Source organism: Littorina saxatilis, linkage group LG3 (assembly GCF_037325665.1).
Source record: "Littorina saxatilis isolate snail1 linkage group LG3, US_GU_Lsax_2.0, whole genome shotgun sequence".
Taxonomy (NCBI): domain Eukaryota; kingdom Metazoa; phylum Mollusca; class Gastropoda; order Littorinimorpha; family Littorinidae; genus Littorina; species Littorina saxatilis.
Window position 1 is genome coordinate 16,988,748 of NC_090247.1, and position 15,474 is coordinate 17,004,221.

Consider the following 15,474-nt stretch of genomic DNA (forward strand, 5'->3'; position numbering starts at 1 on the left):
GCTGCTTCCGGCTGTGTTAAAATGTTTTGTATACGTAGCGTATAAGATGTCTATGGCTGTCTTGATCGTTATTAATAATCGAACATAGAACACTGGAATGTCAATATTGATGTTTCCGTTTGAAACCAATCCAATCACGTTTGATTCTTTGTTTTGTTAAGGTGGTTTGAGAATGAAACCAAATATTGTTGAGCCTTGCCAACTGGCCGTTTTATTGTTCAACTTAATCAGAGACTGAATCATGAATAATTACATTTTGCAAAAAGGCAGGGTTTACAGTCTTGTGCACATTGTTGACATTGGTTCACATATGGTCACGGCTCAGAAATGGCGTCGAACTCCACCCTTGCCCCATTCAAACGCCCCACACGCTCAGTTATGGTTTATTCTACCTTTGAAAGTACTGACAGGGGGTGCAGATATGAATACAGTTACTATTCTGGTAGAAACCGAAAGGTTTGATGACTTTGTTTTCGAGCAAGGCGCAATAGTAGAGTGAATTTACGTCGATTTTTGGGCCGGAAGTTGGGACACTTTTTTACTTGGTGTCGAAACGTCGTATTTGTGCGTACTACACACACTGCTTGGATACGAACTTGATGGAGAGGGAAAGAGAAGGTGTTAGTTATTGTTTACATACTGCACGATAACCAGTACCTCACCCCAACAGTCGGCTGAGATCAAGTTTAGATCCAACGGTGAGTATGTTACTTTTCGTGTTTGGAGTCACGTAGGCAGTTTTAGCTTTTGCCGCGCTTTTAATAATGATGACAGACGTTGAACTAAGCGATAAACTTGGACAAGAAAGAACAATCTACTACTTAAAACAAAAAATATGCACAAACACAGAAGACAAAGCAATGAAAATAAGTCTTAAGTTCGTTGTTGTGTACTTTCGTGTTACCGCGAAAAGTAACAACGTAAATCAAAGTTGTTTATCGACATGTTCCTGACTTCCAACGATGGAAACAACTGTTCTATCGTCTGCTACAAAGTTGCATTGACTGTCTCGAACTCAGAACTCAGTGTGGCATGGAGGAGATGGACGTAAACGGCCAAGATAAAAACCACTGGTTTTTCGTTGTATGTAACGTACTCACCTGCAGTTTGAAACACTGTTATTTTCACTAAATAACAACTTACTTCCTTTTTTTTTCATCTGAAAGTTAGAAGTGTTATTGTGATTTGTTTTGATAAAATTTGCATTTTTTAGGACAAAGATTTTTCTTTATTTTGATTTTTAAAGACATATGTTTGAGACGATTCAACCAATTTCCCAAGTTATTCAGCGTTCATGTCATTGCATGTGTTTTTTCTGGCCTTTTCTATAGTCTTTCCATACAGTTCACCTTGTGCTTTGTTTTCATGCCAATTTAATGAAATAAATTACAGGAAAAAGAAATATATGTTTTTTTACATTGAGTGCGTTACTCACACCACTCGCACATCGTGAGAGGTAACACACTCCAATCGTTTGTAGAGTTATCTTGAAAATTATTTAAATCTTGCTGGAACAAAGTAAGGAATGAGTCAAGTAAACAGAAAATGATGTCTGCGTTTATTGTTTTGAATTAGAGTGGGTTTTTTTAGGAACAGTGTTGAGTGTGTTACTCACACCACTCGCACATCGTGAGAGGTAACACACTCCAATCGTTTGTAGAGTTATCTTGAAAATTATTTAAATCTTGCTGGAACAAAGTAAGGAATGAATCAAGTAAACAGAAAATGATGTCTGCGTTTATTGTTTTGAATTAGAGTGGTTTTTTTTAGGAACAGTGTTGAGTGTGTTACTCACACCACTCGCACATCGTGAGAGGTAACACACTCCAATCGTTTGTAGAGTTATCTTGAAAATTATTTAAATCTTGCTGGAACAAAGTAAGGAATGAATCAAGTAAACAGAAAATGATGTCTGCGTTTATTGTTTGAATTAGAGGGTTTTTTTTAGGAACAGTGTTGAGTGTGTTACTCACACCACTCGCACTTCGTGAGAGGTAACACACTCCAATAGTTTGTACAGTTATCTTGAAAATTATTTAAATCTTGCTGGAACAAAGTAAGGAATGAATCAAGTAAACAGAAAATGATGTCTGCGTTTATTGTTTTGAATTAGAGGTTTTTTTTTAGGAACAGTGATGAGTGTGTTACTCACACCACTCGCACATCGTGAGAGGTAACACACTCCAATCGTTTGTAGAGTTATCTTGAAAATTAATTAAATCTTGCTGGAACAAAGTAAGGAATGAATCAAGTAAACAGAAAATGATGTCTGCGTTTATTGTTTTGAATTAGAGTGGTTTTTTTTAGGAACAGTGTTGAGTGTGTTACTCACACCACTCGCACATCGTGAGAGGTAACACACTCCAATAGTTTGTACAGTTATCTTGAAAATTATTTAAATCTTGCTGGAACAAAGTAAGGAATGAATCAAGTAAACAGAAAAGGATGTCTGCGTTTATTGTTTTGAATTAGAGTGTTTTTTTGACTCACATGCGAAGCAAAAGTGAGTATGTACTCACCCGAGTCGTCCGTCCGTCCGGAAAACTTTAACGTTGGATATTTCTTGGACACTATTCAGTCTATCAGTACCAAATTTGGCAAGATGGTGTATGATGACAAGGCCCCAAAAAACATACATAGCATCTTGACCTTGCTTCAAGGTCAAGGTCGCAGGGGCCATAAATGTTGTCTAAAAAACAGCTATTTTTCACATTTTTCACATTTTCTCTGAAGTTTTTGAGATTCAATACCTCACCTATATATGATATATAGGGCAAAGTAAGCCCCATCTTTTGATACCAGTTTGGTTTACCTTGCCTCAAGGTCAAGGTCACAGGAGCTCTTCAAAGTTGGATTGTATACATATTTTGAAGTGACCTTGACCCTGAACTATGGAAGATAACTGTTTCAAACTTAAAAGCACATGTTATGCTTTCCTCATGAGACACATTTGGTCACATATGATCAAGGTCAAGGTCACTTTGACCCTTATGAAATGTGACCAAAATAAGGTAGTGAACCACTAAAAGTGACCATATCTCATGGTAGAAAGAGCAAATAAGCACCATTGTACTTCCTATGTCTTGAATTAACAGCTTTGTGTTGCATGACCTTGGATGACCTTGACCTTGAGTCAAGGTCACATGTATTTTGGTAGGAAAAATGTGTAAAGCAGTTCTTAGTGTATGATGTCATTGCTAGGTTTAGTTATTTGACCTTGACCCTGAAGGTCAAGGTCATGTAAAGGTCAAGCATGTGAGTCGTATGGGCTTTGCCCTTCTTGTTACAATTTACTTTGAAGGATTGGTAATTTTCAGTTCTTTGAGTACTTGTTTGATCGTTGTTTTGTTTATTGGTGTTCATGTAACACACACACTTGCCTAGGGTACCGAGATATGCAGATTATTGCTGTCGGAATGTGTCAACAATAGTTTCAATAGTTGTGTAGCAACCATGGTGTCATTCTTATAATTAATTTCACAATTAACTGAATGCACTGAATATGAACAACGTTTTGTTCATGTTATGACAGTGTTTTGTAACACACTCATTGGCGAATAAACAGCATTTTCCTTGATAACTTCAAAATCCGCCTTCAACCTAAGATTTTTTTGTTGGGTTTATCAAGTTTTTTTGCACAGTGTATTGTTTTCATTACCAAGTGGATGGATATATGCTTTATACCTTACAAAATAATGTGAAGTAAGACTTTTTTGGTGAAATGTAACACACTCAGTGTCAAAAGTGAGAAAATCTTCTCTGTATTGTGAATTGGAGCATGGTAGAAGTCATAAGACATCATTGTTAGGTTGTTATGGTTTTGCTCTTTCATTTTTCATTCTTTTGCATGCATTTTTCATGTGAATATCTTGACAGTGTCCTAAAGTTTGATTTTTTTGGTGAAATGTAACACACTCATTGGAAACTTTTAGGAATGACTTGACAGATAACTGATAATGGGAATAACGGGTCCGGTATCATTGATGCATTTCAACTCTTTACTATTATGTACTTGTTTCTCTTCCCATTACATGTATTTCTAAGGTTGTGTGTGTAAAATAAATAGGAATTTAGCAGTTTTGAATGTCTGTGTTGTGAGACACAGAAAGTTGATTTTTGTTTGAATACATTTTCACATCTTGTTCTGATTTGATTTTTTTTTGCAGACTGTCCGTATGAAGTGTGTGGAACTAAGAATTGATTGACTGCTGAAACAGTAATCTTTTCAGTTCTTTGAGTACTTGTTTGATCGTTGTTTTGTTTATTGGTGTTCATGTAACATACACACATTCCTAGGGTACCTAGATATGCAGATTATTGCTGTCGGGGAATGCCACTTTTCACAAATGAAGATCAAGGTAGATACTAACTAATGCAGTTAACTTTTATTGTGTAATAGGTTTACTGTTAACTGTATATTAGAAAACAATGTGTGACACGGTGTTATGTAACACACTCCAGTTAAAATTTAAAATGCAATTCATTCCGCAGTAATTGATGAAAATACATTGTTACTGCCCAGACACAACTAAACACATAAACAGTTTTGCTGGACCCCAAAATGGAAAGTAATCCAAGAGTTTGTATTTGTGACTCAAGTGTCCCACAAATTCGACACCTTTTCTGAGCCATGACCATATGTGACCCTCCACCACGAAATGAGTCGCATGTCACCTCGCGCGGTTCTGCGCTAGGCTTAATTTAAGTCCGGGGAGTGTCTGGTAACAGTGTGAGGGTCACCTTAGTCACAGGCTTATAACTCAAACAGTTTTCACTCTTTTCTAAAATGGTTTTCACCACTGGATAGAGCACAAAAAACTCTTTATGAACATGTAAAAAATATGAAAATCATGTGTGACAGGGGAGGCTACCGCTCCTTTCACAGCAGACTCTGCACCCGAGTTGTTGGCCTTTAGGTCAACACCCGTGGTTTGTAGAATTCTGTTTGTGATGGGGTCTGGTGGTTTCCGATTGTCTGTATGTTCATGGAAACCTTCGGGTTTGCATAACAGTTTTTATAGGGCTAAGAAATTAGCCCTAATATAATCAAACCTGTTTAATTGCACTTCGCTTCCCGAGGTGATCGTAGTGTTTCGGCACACGGTTACATCTGGCGCTTGCGAGCAGGAATGGGACTCGGCATGATATGTTCAGGTAATGGCATAATATGACCACTGAACATGTTCGTGCTGTTCCCATTCTGCGAACTTGGGATGGACAGTGGTCCCTCGGTTCGGAACTTCGGGACGAAGTTCATTTCAAACGGGGGCGATTGTGACAGGGGAGGCTACCGCTCCTTTCACAGCGCAAGGCGAAATTACTACATTTAGTCAAGCTGTCGAACTCACGGAATGAAACTGAACGCAATGTAGTTTTTTACCAAGACAGTACAGCTTCGTCAATCCCTGCGAGAAGGAAATTGTCGTGGAGATCACTAGATACCACTGGAATCGAATGGAAGGATAAAGAACATTATGGAACTTACTTTGATTAAGTGCGCAGTCACTCATGACGTAAGCGTAGACGCTCATCGGACAGACGGAACTGTGTAGATCTAACCAGATTAGTGTCGATGTTTCCCGAATATTCTCGTATGTCCATTAATTATATAAGTAGGGCTGCGCACACGTATTGTTGTTCTTTACCAGTCTTGCACTTGTTCTTTCTTACACTGTGCTGAGAGATATTGTCACCGTTGTTCCAGCTGTTAATAAATCTACAGAACCTACACAACTCGGTGTGTCTCCTTTGCGACTGAGAGTGGCGAAAGGAAAAACACGACAACTGGCGTCGCCGACAGTTATTTCCCTTGTCTATTCGGAGTGACTTATTACTGCAAACTGACGGAAACAGAGCAACTGATAACGCTTCTAAGGGAGCAGTTGGAGCAACAGCAACGCCAGCACAAGGAAGATATGGAGCAACAAATGCACCAGATGGAGATGATGATGAAAGTGTTCAGTGGTGCCGCAGCTCCTGCCAGGGAGGAAAGCTACGACGATCCGAGTGCTTCGAATCTACGTTTTCCCATTACTACACAGGCAGCTGCAATACCATCTTTTGTTGCGTTTGATGCAACATCAGAACTGTTGCCTGACTACTGGTCAAGATTTTGCACGTTTGTGGTCGCCAACTCCGTGCCGGAGCAGCGCAAGGCTCAAGTTTTCTTGACGAATCCGACTGCTACGGTCTACAAACAACTGGCAAATCTGGCTACTCAGCAAAACCCGCCCAAGGACATCAACAATTTGACAATGGACGAAATTGTCAAATTCATGAAAGAACAGTTCGACCCGAAACTCTTCATAGTGCGAGAACGTTTCAAGTTCTGGAGTGACATGAAACGGAAGCCAGGCGAAACTCTCCAGGAGTTAGCAGCGCGCATACGCCAAGACGCCGCTACCTGTGACTTTCCTTCGATCAAAAACCCACAAGACGAAGCTCTGAGACAGAGATTCATATGTTCTGTCAACAATGAGGCTGTCTTAAAGGCTCTATTCAAGATCAAAGACACAGAGCTGGATTTCGCACGTGCTGTCCAAGTCGCGATTGAGACTGAAGACGCAGCGAAGGTTGCCAAGGAAACTGTCTACGGTTCCAAGACCATGCCAGTCAACAAGGTCCACCAGAACAAGACTACGGGTCCACGAAAGAACCACAAGCAGTCTAATTCCACAGACAGGAAGTGCTACCGATGTGGAAAGGCCCACAAAGCAACAGACTGCCCCTACAAAGAAGCCAAATGCCGATACTGTGACGTCACAGGACATTTGGAAGCTGTCTGTAGAAAAAAGCACCATCAGAATCGGGAACGACATTCCCAGGCTTCCGTGAAGAGAGTCACGAAAGCAGAGCTTGTCAACGCGATCTTCGGTGAAGTTTCCCAAGATACTCCTAGGTTGGATGTACCCATAACAATCCAGGACCGACAGTTCACCATGGAACTGGACACCGCAACTACGGGAAATTTTGTTTCTCTTCCGGTCTGGAGACAACTAGGAAAACCGAAGCTGGATGACGTCACACATCGTTACGAGTCTGCCAGCAAGCACGACCTGCCCGTGCTGGGAGCTTTCATGGGCCAAACCAAGGATCCAGTGACTGGTAAGCAAAGCTCAATTCCGTACATCGTCACCAAGATCCCTGATCTGAATCTGCTAGGACGCAACGCAATCCAGACTCTGGGAATTTCTGTGGACAATGCTCTAGGACTGAGGAGCATAGAGAGTCACGCTAAGAGTGAGGGTGCAAAACCTACGCATCCAGCGACCTCCAACGCGCCTTATGCTGCCCTGCAACGAGATTGTCACAGACTGTCTGATAAATTCCCAAATCTCTTCAAACAAGAATTGGGATGTCTCAAGGACTTCGAACTGGACGTGATGTTCAACTCTGATGCGAAGCCGATTTTTCACAAGGCACGTCCGGTACCTTTCGCTCTTCGTGATGACCTCGCCAAAGGCTACGAAGAAGGCATCGCCAAAGGAGTCTGGAAGCCAGTCCAGTTCAACGAATACGGAACGCCAGTGGTACCAATTCGTAAGGCACAAACCTCGGGCACCCTGAAGCCCAAGCTACGGATCTGTGGTGACTACTCAGTGGGCATCAATGATCAGCTTGAAGATCACCGTCATCCAATGTCACTCCCAGAGGAACTGATGCAGAAGCTAGGAGGTGGATTCGGATACACCAAGATCGATCTTGCTGATGCCTACAACCAGATCAAGCTGGCACCAGAGAGTCAACGCAGGCTAGCCCTCAGCACTCACCGTGGGGTACTCCTGCAGCAACGACTTCCTTTCGGGATAAAGTCAGCACCTGGTTACATTCAAGAGATCATGGAAAACCTGACCTGTGATCTACCTGGTGTTGCCGTCTTCCAAGATGATATACTCGTCAGCGGGAAGGACGCCAACGACCACCTGAGCAACCTGGAACGTTTGCTCACTCGTCTGAACGACAAAGGACTCAGATGTCGTCATGAAAAGTGCAAGTTCGCACAAGCCAGTGTGGAATACCTAGGACATACCTTATCGGCCAAAGGGATCTCCAAAGGATCGAAGGTCGAGGCAGTTTTGAAAATGCCAGCCCCTACGGACGTCTCAAGCTTGAAGTCTTTCTTGGGCTCAGTTCAGTTTTACGGGAAGTTCATCCCTAACCTGGCCAGCATGGCAGAGCCGCTCTACCGCCTGACGAAGAAGGCGAACCCCTGGAAGTGGAGAGATGAGGATCAGGCAGCATTTGAACAGTTGAAAAATGTGCTTTCCTCGGATCAGGTTTTGGTACACTTCGATCCAAACAAGACTTTTGGACTAGCTTGTGACGCGTCCAACGTTGGAATTGGAGCAGTCCTATTTCATCGCTATCCAGATGGAAGCGAGCGCCCAATCGCCAACGTGTCCAAGACTCTCACGGCTGCAGAAAGGAACTACAGCCAAATCCACAAGGAAGCCCTGGCCATCATCTTTGGCTTGCGGAAGTTCTACCAGTATCTCTACGGACGTCAGTTCATACTGGTGACAGATCATAAGCCGCTGACATCACTGTTCGGACCGAAGAAAGTGACCCCACTGCTCGCAGCTAACAGACTAGCTCGGTGGGCCCTGTGGCTGAACCAGTTTAACTACACCATCGAGTACCGGAAAACAGCGGATCATGGCAATGCAGATGCCCTTAGTCGCTTGCCATACGGAGATGACATCGACTTCGACAGGGAGGAAAGTGGTGAAGACATGGACATGGTGTGTGCCATCAAGGTTCTCAGTCTTCAAGTCCAGCCTGTGGATGCCAACATCCTCCGTCAAGAGTCAGGAAAAGATCCAGTGATATCTACTGTGATGCGCTACGTCCGTGAAGGCTGGCCACCAAGGAACGCTGAGATCAATGAAGATGTCAACAAGTTCCGGAAGTTGTCGGACTCTCTCAGTATCTGCCACGGATGCCTCGTCCATGGATCGAGAGTGGTGATTCCACAGAGCCTGCAGTCCAAGATCCTTGATCTGCTGCATCTCGGACACTTTGACATGGAACGCATGAAACAGTTGGCAAGAACTGCTGTTTACTGGCCCGGTATCGATGCTGTTATTGAGATGGCTACTCGACGATGTGACTCGTGCGGTGAACATCAGAACAAGCCATCCAAGCCTCCAGTTCACCCATGGATGCTACCAGAAAAGCCGTGGAGCCGCTTTCACCTGGACCATGCAATCAACTTCATGGGTAGAGACTGGCTGGTGATCACGGATGCTTACTCCAAGTATCCATGCATTCATCCTACGTCATCCACGTCCTCTAGAGCCACTCTAGACCTGCTGGAAGAAGATTTTGCTCATTTTGGATTGCCTCACACGCTGGTCATTGACAACGCGCCGACCTTCACTTCTGAAGAATTTCAGAGCTGGTGCAAGGAACGGGGGATCACGCACCTGACAGGGGCACCATATCATCCTGCTACCAATGGAGCCGCCGAACGTTTGGTGCAGACATTCAAACAAGCACTTAGAAAATCTTCTTTGCCACCGAAGCTTGCTCTTCAAGAGTTCTTGATGCAGTACCGGAGAACGCCGACATCCTGTGGTTTCTCTCCGAGTGAACTCTTGAATTCCAGGCAGTTACGGACAAGGATCGACACTCTGCTGCCCTCGCCAGCCCACATCGCTCAGGGCAAGCAATCCAAGGAGGCATCCAAGTCTCAGATGACTCCAGACTTGAAAGCTGTCGTTAAGGTAACCAGACAGTACAAGGCCGGAGATCCTGTGTATGCTATGTACCATGGACCTCGCCGAGACAAACAACCCCGATGGGTACCAGCAGTCATCAAGAAGTCTTTGGGTACTCGCTGCTTCAACGTCATGGTCATTCCTCATGGTCCAGTATGGAGACGACACTGGGAACAGCTACAGCCACGCTACACCACTGAGGAAGACAATGAACTTGGTGAGGAAGTGGACACTGTTTCTGAACTTGTAACAGATCACCCCATGGAGATCTTGGAAACTGTGCCACAAACCCTGAGACAGACCAAACCCAAAGGTACTCCATCCGTTCCAGAGTATGGACCAGACAATCCAAGACTGTCAAAGAGAACACGCAAACCCACAGAGAGACTTTGCTGTTGATGCTTGAGGAGTAGCATCAGTTTAGGTGGGGAGGTGTTGTGGAGATCGCTAGATACCACTGGAATCGAATGGAAGGACCGGGAACGTAGAAGAAGAAGAAGAATGGAAGGATAAAGAACATTATGGAACTTACTTTGATTAAGTGCGCAGTCACTCATGACGTAAGCGTAGATGCTCATCGGACAGACGGAACTGTGTAGATCTAACCAGATTAGTGTCGATGTTTCCCGAATATTCTCGTATGTCCATTAACTATATAAGTAGGGCTGCGCACACGTATTGTTGTTCTTTACCAGTCTTGCACTTGTTCTTTCTTACACTGTGCTGAGAGATATTGTCACCGTTGTTCCAGCTGTTAATAAATCTACAGAACCTACACAACTCGTTGTGTGTCCTTTGCGACTGAAAGTGGCGAAAGGAAAAACACGACAGAAATCGCTCACCTTCCACGTGCAAAACGCAGTGAAATTAACACGCCAGAATAGCGCGGTAGCGTATTGTGCTAAGCAGGAAAGCGCGCTTTTCTGTATTCTTGTTAACTTTCGGAACTTGTTTTGAATACAACCTATCATATCTATATGTTTTTGGAATCAGGAAATGATAAGGAATAAGATGAAATCATTTTTGGATCGATTTCTAAAATTTTTATCGTAAGACTAATTAATCTATTTTCGTTAATTGTGATCACATTTTAAGAGTAAACATGATATATGTATAAATATGTTTAGATTCAGAATATAATGAAGAATACGATGCAATCAATTTTAAATCTGTTTGCGAAAAATCGATTTTAATGACAACTTTAATGAGAAAACTCATTAATTAAATTTTAAACCTCCAAGCTGAAATGCAATACCAAAGTCCGGGCTTCGTTGAAGATTACTTGACCAAAATTTCAACCAATTTGGTTGAACAATGAGAGCGTGACAGTGCCGCCTCAACTTTCACAAAAAGCCGGATATGACGTCATCAAAGCTATTTATAAAAAAAAGAAAAAAAAAATCTGGAGATACCATACTCAGGATCTCTCATGTCAAGTTTCATGAAGATCGGTCCAGTAGTTTTCTCTGAATCGCTCTACACACACACACAGAGACACACAGACACAGACACAGACACAGACACACACAGACACACACACACTCACACACACACACACATGCACACACACACACACACACACACACATACACACACACACACACATATATATATATACACCACGACCCTCGTCTCGATTCCCCCCTCTACGTTAAAACATTTAGTCAAAACTTGACTAAATGTAAAAACAGATCGACTGCCAACGTTGCAAAATTACGTGCTAGTAAATGTAACGTATTGTTTTGTTAATAATAAATACGTTCCAATCTACCAGTCTTGTTACATTTAGTCAAGTTTTGACTAATTGTTTTAACATTGAGGGGGAATCGAGACGAGGGTCGTGGTGTATGTGTGTGTATATATGTGTGTGTGTGTGTGTGTGTGTGTGTGTGTGTGTGTGTGTGTGTGTGTCTGTGCGTGTGTGTGTGTAGAGCGATTCAGAGACAACTACTGGACCGATCTTTATGAAATTTGACATGAGAGTTCCTAAGAATGATATCCTCGGACGATTTGTCTTTTTCTCGATAAATACTTTTGATGACGTCATATCCGGCTTTTTGTAAAAGTTGAGGCGGCACTGTCACACCCTCATTTTTCAATCAAATTGATTGACATTATTGTAAAGAAATCTTCGACAAAGGCCGGACTTCGGTATTGCATTTCAGCGTGGTGGTTTAAAACTTAATTAATCTGAAAATTGTAATATTTTTTTTTTTATATAAAATGATCCAAATTTACGTTCATCTTATTTTACATCATTTCCTGTTTCCAAAAACATATAAATATGTTATATTTGGATTAAAAACAAGCTCTGAAAATTAAAAATATAAAAATTATGATCAAAATTAAATTTCCGAAATCGATTTAAAAACAATTTCATCTTATTTCTTGTCGGTTCTTGATTCCAAAAACATATAGATATGATATGTTTGGATTAAAAACACGCTCAGAAAGTTAAAACGAAGAGAGGTACAGAAAAGCGTGCTATGCAGCACAGCGAAACCACTACCGCGCTGAACAGGCTCGTCAGTTTCACACCGTTATGCACAAGCGGCGGACTACGGTCATTGTGAAAAAATGCAGTGCGTTCTGTTTCACTCTGTGAGTTCCACAGCTTGACTAAATGTAGTAATTTCGCCTTACGTGACTTGTTGTTTTTTGATTGTGGTAACTGATAATTATGCTGATCCAACATGCCATTGTGTAGACAAGAATACTTAAAGGCACAGTAAGCCTCCCGTAAACCATCACAGATACGGTCAGGCTTTTACACACAGTACAAACACCCTTTCATTTAACCACTCACCGATTGAGAACATCCGAGGTGCCCTCCGTAAAGAGCGAAAAATTTTCAAAGAATTTATTTTTGCGTGGTTTATCTTACCCCTGAGCTATTGTGAACCCGTGTGATCCAGTTTCCCTTTTTCACAATGTAGTCGTCAGTTAGTTATTTGAATGCGACTATTTACAATAGCACGTTTTTATGCACGAAACAAACGGCTGTGGTTCACAAGAACTCTAGCGATGGCTTTTGACTGTTGAGAGGAACGGCGATATGCACTGATAAACCGGCGTCGTCTGCTACGACCCTTGCGTGACCCTGCTTCCGGGCTTTTCTTTTTTCAAACTTTCACAACTTCGAATTGTACTGATCTTGTCTTGATGAAAAAAGAATTCTTTTATGATTAAAGAATGTTTGTGTAACAAGCTGTCAATTTATTATTTAGATTTTAAAAGTTAGGTCTAGCGCAAAAACGCACCACGGTCCAAAAACATTTTGATAATCATCGATTCGACGGCTATCGCCAGTTTACATCGACAGAATGAGACCCGAAGGGAAGTAACTCATGTTTGACCTGAGTTCAGGATGGGTCCAAAAAGTGTTCGAGACAATCTGCAAAATTAATTCTTTAAAAATTGCTCGCTCTTTACGTAGGGCACCTAGGATGTTCCCGTTTGGTGAGCGTTCAAATGGAAGGGTGTTTGTACTGTGTGTAAAAGCCTGACAGTATCTGTGATGGTTTAGGGGAGGCTTACTGTCCGGGCGTGAATTCCGGTATTCATAACAGCCGTCAAGCACCAACACGAGGCGCCATTGCTGTTGAGGCCAAGTCCACGAAAATAAATTCTTTGAAAATTTCTCACGCTCGACAGAAAGCAGCCAGGATGTTCCCGTTCGGTGAGCGTTCAAATGGAAGTATGCTTGTACTATATGTAGACGCTCGGGGAGCTCTGTGATGGTTTACGGGAGGCTTACTGTGCCTTTAAGGAACAAGAGGCGAAGCCTTCAAGGCTCACGTAAGAAATAGACAAACACAAACTCAATCACTCCGTCACACACACACACACACACACACACACACACACACACACACACACACACAGTAAGCATAGGTGATGACGGTGCAAGAGTGCGACTGAGACACTAGCCGCACACACTGGAAACACGCTGTGCAGGCTTTTTGAGTATCACTGTACAATGCTTTGCACACGGCCCTCCGCGCGCGTGCGCTGCGAGAGGACACAGCCAACGGAAACGCGAGCGACGAATATGGGCCCTGTTTACAATCTACATACCACACACGACACAAACCAGTCACCTGTTTTACCCCCCCAAACCCCCCCCCCCCCCCACCACCCGTTTTCTTTGGATACACACTTTAACTACATACGTGCCGACGAAATGTTGATGATTGCTTCAATACTTTGAAGCTGGTGCTTGGATAATAACCCGGTAAAATTAGTATTTCGGTGTTCAGTCAAATGTTAAAGTTTCTACCACAGACATACACACACACACATACATACGCACGCACGCACAGACAGACAAAAGTTAGCATCGCATAGGCTACACTTACGTGAGCCAAAGATACTTACATTTGAGAGCTCAGATTGGAAATCTTCTCCGAGACACCCTACCTGTAACGGGCTGTAATATGCCCGCAGCAGAACGTGCGCCCCCGTCAGAAATGTTGGAAAACGCGTATCAATCCACAACCTTACACGTCGCAGACTTCAAAAGTGGGCGGTGACTTCACTGAAAGGTGAAACAATATCAATTGCCACTGACTGAGCCATACCTCAAACCATATTGTTGGAAATGTGTCACAGACTTCAAAAGTGGGCGGTGACAACACTGAAAGGTGAATTCATTTTAATTGACACTGACTTAACCATACCTATTTCCTTTGCAAACCTAATTGTTGGGAAACGTGTCTGTGTCCAGAGCTTTACACTTCGTAGATTTCAAATGTGGGCGGTGACTTAAGACTGAAACAATGTTAATGGACACAGACTTAACCATACCTCCCTTCCCTTGCTAACCATCTTGTTGAGAGAGAGAGAGAGAGAGAAAGAGAGAGAGAGACAGAGACAGAGACAGAGACAGAGACAGACAGTCAGACAGTCAGACAGACAGACAGAGAAAGAGAGAGAGAGAGAGTGAGAGAGCGAGAGAGAGTGAGAGAGCAAGAGAGAGAGAGAGAGAGACGTAAGACGTAAGACGTAAGACATTTTATTGATTAAACACACAAGGTTTATTTAAACGGGGAGGGGGGGGGTCAGTAATACATGCCGTGTGTTTGTATTTATGGACAATCACCCGGTTTTATCTCTTTCTCTCTAACATATATACTCACACGAACGCACGCACGCTCTCACTCTCTCTCTCTCTCTCTCTTTCTCTTAAACATAAAGACATATCCAGCGCATGAATTAACAATATGGATAGGTGCAACGACAAACAAGTTTACAGTGCTAACATACATTATCGGCTTTCAATCATGTTCTATCGTTCCACGGCACAGACTCTCTCTCTCTCTCTCTTTCTCTCTCTTTCTAACCTACAAACATTTCCAGCGCATAAATCAACAATTTGAATAGGTACAACATCAACACAGGTGTACTACACCAGCATACATTATTTGCAATCAAACCTGCTCTAACATTCAACGGCACAAACTATGTATAACACATCGCCGTCTCGTTCACCTGTTCCACATTGGGTAACTAGTCCAAAAAACTTTTTCTTTTTTGAAAAACACGATATAAGAATCTGGCCACATGCACCACTGAATCTCCTTTATCTACAGACATAACACGTCTAATACTGTTCGCATCTTCACTCTGGGTTTTTTCTCTTAGTATTTTGACATCAAGTCTATAATCACAATATCCTTTGCATACAAACAATACATGTTTCTCGTCTTCCACGTCCTCTCTGCATACAGGGCAAATCAAAAGGCCCGGTACAACG

General features: G+C 42.5%; 1 protein-coding gene across 1 annotated transcript in view; it reads right to left on the bottom strand.

The window, feature by feature from the left end:
* Positions 1-14,251, bottom strand: part of LOC138960867 (uncharacterized) — a 24,296-nt gene extending 10,045 nt beyond the window's left edge. Inside the window, exon 1 of the mRNA XM_070332504.1 lies at positions 14,097-14,251. The gene's annotated coding sequence lies outside the window, so the exon portion shown is untranslated. The remainder of the gene's footprint in view (positions 1-14,096) is intronic.
* Between the last annotated feature and the right edge of the window lie 1,223 nt (positions 14,252-15,474).